This window comes from Tiliqua scincoides, chromosome 2, assembly GCF_035046505.1.
Source record: "Tiliqua scincoides isolate rTilSci1 chromosome 2, rTilSci1.hap2, whole genome shotgun sequence".
NCBI lineage: Eukaryota > Metazoa > Chordata > Lepidosauria > Squamata > Scincidae > Tiliqua > Tiliqua scincoides.
In genome coordinates this window covers 128,098,612-128,108,878 of record NC_089822.1, presented here as the reverse complement: position 1 = coordinate 128,108,878, position 10,267 = coordinate 128,098,612, and the positions used below count along the sequence as shown (strand labels likewise).

At 44.1% G+C, this 10,267-nt stretch overlaps 1 pseudogene; it reads right to left on the bottom strand.

Annotated features, from left to right (window-relative positions):
• Nucleotides 1–8,004: 8,004 nt before the first annotated feature.
• On the bottom strand, nt 8,005–8,120 carry LOC136643082 (5S ribosomal RNA; annotated as a pseudogene).
• Between the last annotated feature and the right edge of the window lie 2,147 nt (nt 8,121–10,267).

Below are 10,267 nucleotides of genomic sequence, written 5' to 3'. Positions count from 1 at the left end.
CCCTGGACAACCTGGCATCATTAAGCATTTTAAAAAATCGTGCCTACCAGAAGGAGACTGGGGTACAAAACTTTTGCTACTGCAACAAACGTAGTGATGAGGCATTATTTTCAGCAAGTGTTTTTATTTATTTATTTATCTATTTCTGTTTTTCAGGGGGAGGGAGAATAAATGAGTGCAAATGGGAACACCCAAAATTGACCCCCATTCTAACTGTTACCCTGCAGATGCCTGATCTTGTCTGATCTCAGAAGCTAAGCAGGGTCAGGCCCGGTTAATACTTGGATGGGAGACCGCCTGGGAATACTGGGTGCTGCAGGCTTCTACCATAGTCTTTCGAGCCTGAAGGTTGCCAACCAACCAATGTACTAATCCACCGGCTTGTTTAGCTTGGAATGAATAAAACATTCAAAGAATTTTCATTGCGGTTTCTATTCATTTTCACTGGAAGCATGGGAGATGGGCACATCTGATGCAGAATTTGGCTTCCTGGTAAGCACATCAGCCATTTCAGTTGTGAAGGTGGAAGGAGGGGGGATTCACACAAAGCTAAGAGACACACCGTGACTTATTCACTTATACAATATTATGCTTGTCTTCATCCTAAATGGTCTTGCATATGCATCTCACTCTTGCCAAACATATAAGACCAATCCTAGGTAAGGTTACCACATCTACTGAGGCTCAATCTTATGACTCAGAGGGTGGAGCTTAAGAGTACGGTGACTGGCAGATCAGGAGGTGGAGGTGGTGGGAGAGAGGTGGACAAACCAAAAAGGGGATATGGTCCCACAGGAACCACAGGACAAAAACAAAACACAAGACCCCAATTGTGTAGAAAAGAGAATGCGATTTCCATAACAATTTATATTGGAAATACAATATATTGTAAATACTTTCTAATATCCAGAAAATTATTACATCTGGCAACCCAGATATTGTTGCCAGATATCGTAAATTTCTGGATATTAGAAAGTCTCCATTTCTGTACCTGCAGGTTCGCTCTGGACTTCATCAGGCTTTGAAATGATGAACTCATTTCAAAAACAATTTGAATTCAAAATCTGCTTTGAATGCCCATTAGGGAGATAAAGCAGGGTATAAATTTATAAATACTGTAAACAAATAAGGGCCCAATCCTATCCAATTTTCCAGTGTCGGTGCAGCCATGTCAATGGGGTGTGCACAGCATCCTGTGGTGGGGAGGCCTCCTCAAGGTACGGCTATGCAAATGCCATCCCTCTGATTCTGGCTCCTCCTTGTGAGATTTGACTCCTTTTCCTACAATTTATGAAAATGAAGCTAAAACCCAAAAATGTGGGGACAAAACTTGAGACTAGGCCACCCCATTTCTAGATAAGGATTTATCAAACAGTTCCTCCCGTGCAAACAGAGGTTGAAATGGGAGTGTGTGGAAACCAAGCCTGGCCCATTCATGAAGCTGACTGAAGTGGTTGCTTTGGGCAGCAGATTGGTGAGAGGGGCCTGCCTCCCCTACTCCTCTTTGTCCTGCTTCCTAGATTCAGAAAGGAAAGGAGAATGGAGTGGTAGGCTAGAGTGTTTGAGATACTCTGGCCCACACTCCTCTCCACAGGTCTTTGACCATCCCTTCCTTTCTACAGAGCAGAATGAAGATGAGCAGTAGGTGTGACAGCTCGTGCCCACTCAGTAAGGAGTGGGGTCTCTTGCACACTGGTGTTTGGCCAGGAGATCTTGTGTCCAGCCCTGGTGGAAATATTCATCTCCATTCTAAATCTCAGAAAAAAGATGATTGCTTAACAGTAATCATTCCTTATTTGGACTCTGTAGCATCACTTAAGAGCTAACTAAACTCAATACTACTTGTGGAATCATATTTGTTGTGAGTGCTATTATGTGTAAAACATTTATACGCAGTACTGTTTTTCAGCAAAAGACTTAAAGTGGTTTACATCACAAGAAAAATGAGATGATGTTTCCTTGTCCCAAAGGAACTCACAATCTGAAAAGAAACAGAAGGGAGACACCAGAACGGTTGTGGGAAAGAGTGGGGATGCTATTCTGGAGTAAATAGGAACATTTGCATCCACCTGCTAAATATAAGAGGGTTGTCACTTTTTAAAGGTCCCCGGATAGCAGGAGATGATGTGCTCCCACCTCCCTTCAAGGAATTCACAGGCTGTGATCCTTTTCACACTTTCCTAGGTGTAAGCCCCCATTGAGTGCAATGGGACTTGTTTCTGTCATCTGATCTCAGAAGCTAAGCAGGGTCAGGTCTGGTTAGTACTTGAATGGGAGACCGCCTGGGAATACCAGATGCTGTAGGCTTATACCATAGTCTTTCGAGACTGAAGGTTGCCAACCATTTCACCTATGTAGTTCTTACTCGGCCTCTTACGCATGTGCTGACAATCTACCTGCTTAGCTTCAGGGATAGGACTACAACAGGCATCTGATGAGAGAGTGGCCAGGTGCAAAGGAAGTCAGGCCTGCCATATCTTTCACCCTTGCACAAAAGAGGGCATTTTGGCAGGTGCAGCTTGTCATGCGTGGTAAAGAACTGCTCTAATTCTCCTTTCTACACCACTAGTATTAAATGAACAGCAGTCTGTTCCCTTTGCATCCACAGCCCTCGCTTCTGATTGTTCCCCAGGCCCTGAAAGTTGTGTTGTTTCATTTCCATCATGCCCTGTCACAGCAGCTGAGAAACAGGAAAGGTGAAGGTTTCCTTTCAGCTGCTGCATGGAAATCACTATCCCCCACCTTTTCTGGCTGCTGAGAGCTGCCTTGTGCAGAGGCGCCATCTATTGGCCTGCAGAAGGGAGTGGATTGAGAACACAGATCATCTACTAGGACTGAGGCAGCCAAGCAGTGCATATCAGGGGGCTGACTCCCTGGGAAATGTGCTTACGAGCATATATGCACATTACATGGGTATAGGCACAAATGTGCGTGTGTGATTTACAAAACAGCAAGAATGAGAGAGCTCCAGAAGTGTATGTTGAATAGCAGAGGAGTAGTTTCTCCATCATGTTTTATATTTCCTGCAAGTTTTGTTTCAATATATGGTGAGGTTGGTGGGGTGGGCTGGCTACTTTTCTAGATCAGTGAATCTCAAACCTTTAGCACAGGGACCCACTTTTTAGAATCAAAATCTGTCAGGACCCATAGGAAGTGATGCCATGACTGGAACTGACATCACCAAGCAGGAAAATGTTTTACAATCCTAGGCTGCAATCCTACCCACACATACCCAGGAAGAAGCCCCACTGAATATCATTGTTAAAAGTATATACTTAGTAGCATGTTAAAAGTACAGATGTGTAACATTTCCCCAAATGCAGTCACATACCATGGAAGCATCAAGTCTACTATATTAAAAATAAAATATTGAAATGAATGGGGACCCACCTGAAATTGGCTCGTGACACATCTAGTGGGTCCTGACCCACAGTTTGAGAAACACTGATATAGATTATTGCCTTGGATGGTTCAAGCATAGTATAACAAAGTGCATGGCACTTTACCCAAGTAAGAAAAAGGCAAGTCCCTGCCCCAAGGAGTTCACAGTTTATCCTTACAATGGAGAGTTAACAAAGAGAAACCAGTGGTGTTACTCAAGGACTGAGGAGACCAATGATCACATTCCTCTTCATACATAAATATCCCTGAGATGCACAGGGCCAGTCATTCTCACCATAACCTACTCACAGGGTTGTTGTAAAGCTAGAATAAGGTGACGAGGAGATCCCTGAACTCTTTGGAGGCCATGCTGAAAGAACCCTGGCCTTTTGGGCTTGCCTTAGACAGGAAGTTTGGTGAGGAAGGGGTCCCTAGTTTCCCTAGATTTGGGGTTGCAAATGCCCCCTCCTGATGGCAGAGTTTCTACCAAAGTTTTCGGATGTAAAACTTATTCCCTCCCCCCCCCCCCCCACCCCCACGGACTACAAGGCTGCACTGGATCCCCATAAGATGGAAACTCAGCGCAGGTGTCTGAGGAAGGACAATACAAGTATGTATATGATTTCAGCAACAAGAGATGTCCCTTTACCTGGAATTTTATGTATCAGTGAGACTAGGAATATAATTGCCTTTAGTACAGTAGCAAATCATAACTGTATGGTATTTAATGTATGGTCATTGTTTACATTAAACAGGATCATGCTCCTTTACATATACATGGTAGTGTAGAGAGGGTGCATTTGGGTCTATCTGTACATGCCTAGAAAGCACCACTCTCAGAAGTTAAAGCAGAGAATTCACTGCCTTTTTGGAAGTAGTTTTGCTACAAGTAGAAAGGGTGTAGCTGGTTTCCTCTGGGGACTTCTGTGCAACCATGCTTTGAACTATCAAAACCTTCCATCTTCTAACAGTACAACCTGATGCATATTTACTCAGATGTATGTCCTGTTGTATTCAGTGGCTCTCAGGATACTTACTCTCAGGATAGTGTGCACAGAATTGCAGTGTAAATAGGTCCCCCCAGGGGAAGAAAGGCAAGATAAAAATGCAGTAAGTACTGTAATTAGGTAGCTACCCATGTACAGCATGCATCAAGAAGGGAGGGGGAGCAAAATAGTGGCCAACTGTGTAGTGGTTAAGATGAGGCAAAAGATAGAGAATGGATGGAATGAAAAAATGTTTTATTTTTAAAGTGTGACATACTTTATGGATGGTCCTAAGGCATGTCAACAAATACATCTTTAAAAAAAAGTGTGCTAAGTTATGCCAAGTTTCTGCTGGATTAAACACTGCTAACCCTAAAAAAAACCAAAAACATTTGGGCCAGTTGCCATAATTTTATTTCATTTATTAAAAACTGGGCAGTCAGACAACTGCAAGATTGTGAAGTTTCTACAAAGTCAGATTTTTTTTTTAAGTCAGGCAAAGCTAATCAGTGTTAAGTGAACCTGAGCATGCACTTTTGCTTAAGAAGTGCCTTGCTAGATCAGACCAGATCACCATAATTCAACATGCATTGCAAAAATCAAAGCACTAGTAGCACTGGTTGGTTAGGGAAGTCAACTAGCCAGAAAAAGTCCCACTCCTGTCCTTTTAACGGAGGAGTGATATGCAGAAATCCACAAACTAAGCTGTTCATGGAATGAAGATAAGCCTGATCATGTTAATACTGCTAGGATCAAAAGTTGGTAACCTTATAGGTGGTCCACTACAAACTGACCAGTGGTTCCCTGGTGGACCATGTCTACTTTCTGCCTACACTTGTGTATCATGACTACTAAGGAGGCAATGTGGTATAGTAGATAGAGTATTGCACAAGGACCAAGGGGACATGGGTTCAAATCCCTGCACAATGTCAAAGCTCATTGGATGTTATTGGACAAATCTCTCTCTCTCTCTCTCTCTCTCTCTCTCTCTCTCAGTCTAACCTCCCTCACAGGATTGTTGTGAAGATAAACGGAGGAATCATATATATTGTGCTGCTCTGAGGAAGGGTAAATACATATGTGTGTGTATAAATACATTACTTCACAGCATTGTAAAAAAAAAAAAAAAACCTTGACATACTACTGTGTACAGTGGAAATATACATGTGTAGTTCTTGCACAACTACCCTCCAAAGTTTCTGTAGCAGAAGACCAAAAGAGAAAGTAGAAGGTGATGGCAGAACATTGTGGTGATGTGGCAGCAGTGGCATAGCTAAGAGGGGCAGAGGGGTACAATGCCCCGGATACCATGCCTTGACGGGGTGCCAATGTGCACCCCTGAGTGTGGATCCTGAGGCAGACAGGCACTTGGAGGGGTGCCCAGGATGAGTTCTGAGGCATGAGGAGGCTGCACCCGGTCTCCCTGAGCCTCAGAATACCTCCCAGATGCCCTCAGGGGGTATTCTGGGTATCTGGCCCACAGGGGTGTTAACACCACAGGGGGGTGTTAAAATTATTGTATCCTTGGGTGCCAGATCCCTTAGTTATGCCACTGTGTAGCAACTCCTCATTTCCAAGTCCCTGAACAATTCCTTCACCTCAAGCAATAAGTCTGAAAGCTTAAACAATAAGCCTTAAGTGAAAGGCTTAGTCCTCCATGCTAGCACATCTATAGCAGGAAGAAGAAGGCATTCATCCCATCCCATCCAGGCAGCACCCAACCAGTGGCATATCTAATGATCGTGTAGCCCAGTGCCAAACTCAAAATGATGCCCTGGAAGTGATGTCACAACCGGAAGTAATGTCACACCCAGGCTTTTTAAAAAGTGAAAATGGGAAAATCCACCTCCTTCCCCCCAGCAGCTTGCCACCCACTTGCTCTGCTGCCTCCCCCCAGTCAGTGGCATAGCTAAGGCATCTATCTGCTACCTGTGGTCAAAGAAGATTTGTAGCCCCCCCCCCAAGACAAAAATCAAATTTAATTAAGTAAATGAATAAAAAGTATGCCCCTGATTGGTTCAAGACACTGTGCTGGGGAGAAGAGGGACGGTTATTCTCCCCCTGCTAAATATAAGAGCAGGGCCACTTGGAAAAAGTGCCTTTTTATCCAGTTAGCAGGGGTACCTCTATTATGATACATGGAAAAGAGAGCTGACTCATACTGCCTTATTGGTTCCATGCTGTATCATAATAACATGTCATTGCAGTATGTCAATAACATAATAACATGTCATTGGTTCTCAGAACAATCAGTCTCATAGGTCTGTCCTGAGTTAAAGAAATCCACTTTTTGTTCCATAAGGCCATTGCATTTTCATCTTCTAGTTAATTGGCCATAACATTTGATAGAATAAAGATATTCCAATGCAGTTTATTTCATTGCATTGTGCATTAAATTACCTTTCCAATGATATATAATTTGATGGTATACCAAGATTTTCACAATTTTGGTCACTAGTGTCAAGCTCAGCTTGTTGCCTCCCTAAAGCTTGATGCCCGGTGCAACCGCTACCCCCTGCACCCCCTTAGCTATGCCACTGAACCCAACCCATCCAGGGAACACTCTTTTTGGAAGCCAGCAGCCCTGTCTGAGCCTTGGAACCTGTGAAATACAAATACAAGAACCACACACACAACATCATCACATCATCATGTACAAACCATGCAGCAAACCAATCATCTTTCTTTTTTGCTGACTACAATCCAGGATATGTAACTTAAAGAGCTGGCAATCCCAAAGAGTGGGAAGGAGGCTCTTTATCCTCCCCTTTCTGTTTCATGGGGTTATGTAGCCAATAATGCCAGTTGTATAGTGGTTTGTGAGGTGGACTTTGACCTAGAAGATCCAGGTTCAAATCCCCCCTCGGTCACAAAGCTTCCTGGGTGACCTTGGCCCAGTCACTTTCTCTCAGTCTCACCTACCTCACAGGGTTGTTGTGAGGATAACAGGAGGGGAGCAACTGTGAACACTGCCCTGAGCTCTTTGGAGGAAGGCCAGTATAAAAATGTGAAAAAATAAAATAAATAAATGATACATTCTAACCAGAATAATTCCAGCGTCTGTTTCTTTCTGTATTTTCTGAATTACAAACCTTTATCTATGTGAGCTTCCCCTTTGTAGAAATGTTTTGAATGTTCAGTTAACTTCTGATTCTCAGACATCAATGCACCATTCAATAGTGGTGCCAATCCTTCCTTGAAGATGGGTTCTGGGTAGTGCCCCTTCCTCATGCTTTTTAACAGCTACCTGAAATCACAGGGGGAGATCATTCAGGAATTTGGGGTTGGGCATCACTAATGCAGATGACACCCAACTCTATCTTCCATTATCAGCCAAGGAGGCTGTGGGACTCCTGAGTTGGAGTCTGGAGTTAGTAATGGGCTGGATAGGGCTGAGAAGCTAAAAATAAATCTGATGAAGTCAGAGGTCCTATTAACAAGGAGATATGTGATACAGGAATTAAATTGTCTACTTATTCTAGATGGTTGAAGGATCAGGTTCACAGTTTGGGGGCAGCCTTGAACCTAGCCTTGAATCTAATGCTCAAAGGTCAGCTCTAACCCAAAATATCTTTAGCCAGCTTAGGCTAGCGCACCAACTGTTTGGCAACCTTCAGTCTCGAAAGACTATGGTATAAGCCTACAGCACCTGGTATTCCCAAGTGGTCTCCCATCCAAGTACTAACCAGGCCTGACCCTGCTTAGCTTCTGAGATCAGATGAGATCAGGCATGTGCAGGGTAACACTGCATCATTTCTTGGATTGAGCACACCTGGCTGTGGTTACCTATGCATTGATGATATCTGGGTTAGGTTATATCATATACTTTACATGGGACTGCCTATGAAGACTGTTCAGAAGCTACAGTTGGTACAGAATTCTGCCAACCAGGCTATTGACTGGAGACTGCCCATCTCATGAAGTCATAACAGATGGTCCTGTTGTGCGTGCCATCACAATTAGATCTATGGTTGCAGGTAACCATGACAGGGCCTTCTCTGTTGAGGCACCCATCCTGTGGAACTTGCTCTTAATTGAGATCAATGCCCTGTTTGTTGGTGTTTCAAAGGGATGTTAAAACTGCTTTGTTGTCTCAAGGTTTTGATTGATTTTTTTATTCTCTTGGCTCCAGTTGAACTTTATCGTTGAGTTAGTTTTTACTGGAGCTTTACTGTTTTATTTCGTGTTTACTAATGATGTAAGTTGTTGATGTAATTGATGTAATTATGTAAATTGCCTTCTTTGGAAAAGAACTAAGCCCCCTTCCCCTGGGGGCTGGGGATAAGAATAGGCCCTCAGTTTGGCTGTACTTGTCGTAAGAGGTGACTAAACAGCCACCGGGTAGGTGGGACTCGTCAGCCTGGGAAGGCAGCTCATCTGAGAGAAGGAAAACTCTGATCCCAAACCTCCACTGCCTTGTGGCTACATCCAGTTATGGAAAAAGCTTCAGGAGTCAACCTCCAGGCAAAATCCGGAGCCGGAGTCCCTGAGGCAGTTCATGGCTGAACACAGTCACGTTCTGGCAACTCCTGCAACACCGCTGGAACCAACCGTATTGGCCTCTGCCTTTCCATTGGACCATTTCAGCGACATGGAGAGGGGGGATTTGCTGCATGGGTAACAGCCTATCCTCCATACCTACCTTACCCAGGCTTCGCACACTGGAGAGGACACTCTGTTCCGGAACCACCATTCAGAGCGTGACACCGTAGTCTTCCGAGACTGAAGGATGCCAACAACAACAACAAAAAAAAACAAGTCTGGAAAAGGTGGGGTAAAAATGCTTTTAAATAAATAATATATTAGCAAAATTAATGATGCTGTCTATGATGACACTGATTATAACTAATGGGTTGATGGCATGATTAAGAGGCTACTCTAGTCAGACAGAGATTGCTGAGATATATAGGAAAGAGGGTAGTTTCTAAAACATGTCAGTACCACATCCCCAATTCCAACATGCATGTTTGCCTGATGTGCAAGTGAAAGCAACTACCCTGCATCCAGAAGAGTTATAGTGAAGGTTGCATATTCCCTGGTGAGCTCAGATTAAACCTTTGCTTCTACAAAAAGGGTAACAATTGCCATAATCCAACCCTGTAAAGGCCTCACACAAAGCAATTAAATGGTGTGCTGGAGATCTTACCCAACATGGCAGATAAAACTCCGGCCCTCTGAATTTCAGTAAACTGGGCACCTTAGGCTGAAGTGAGTTGCCCTGCAGCCATTAACTAGAACAGAGGCAATTACTGGACAGAGGTGTCATGCTGACCCCACTCTAGGCTGATCCTATTAAGACTCTACCCTGGGGCAGGGGACAGGGTTCCTGGAGCCTGAATAATTTGGGATGATGCAGTGTTAACAATGAAAGTAAGGCAGGGAATTGGGAACATCATTTGTTTGGTCTCTGTTTAGTGCTATCCAAGCTGATAACACACTGCTAGGCTGAAGGCAATTCTTCATTAAGTAGATCCTGGTATTAGCATCCCTGGAAGCCCCCCTGCCCTCTTTGCCCATATTCCTCCTAAACCAAACTGCACCAGGGTGCTAAGGTTGCAAACTGCACAGGGGTAAGAAAAAAATAAATAAATAAACCAGGCCTGGCCCCACTCCTGGCCTTGTAAGAGAAGCTTGACTGGCAGAAATTAGCATGTTGAAGCTTTCTCTGATTTGGGAGCTCCACACAATCCCCTGGGGCTGCCAACTCTTCAGGGCCAGTGGCATCACTAGGGTTCATGTCACCCGGTGCGGGATGCCAGCACATCACCCCCCCCATGCAGTGGGTGGGGCAACACTCCAGGTGGTGGGTGTGGTGATGTACCATCACTCTGCCTCCACTGGTTTTTTGGCAGTGCCTTTTGATAGAACACAGATAGAACACATTCTGCATGAAATTACAC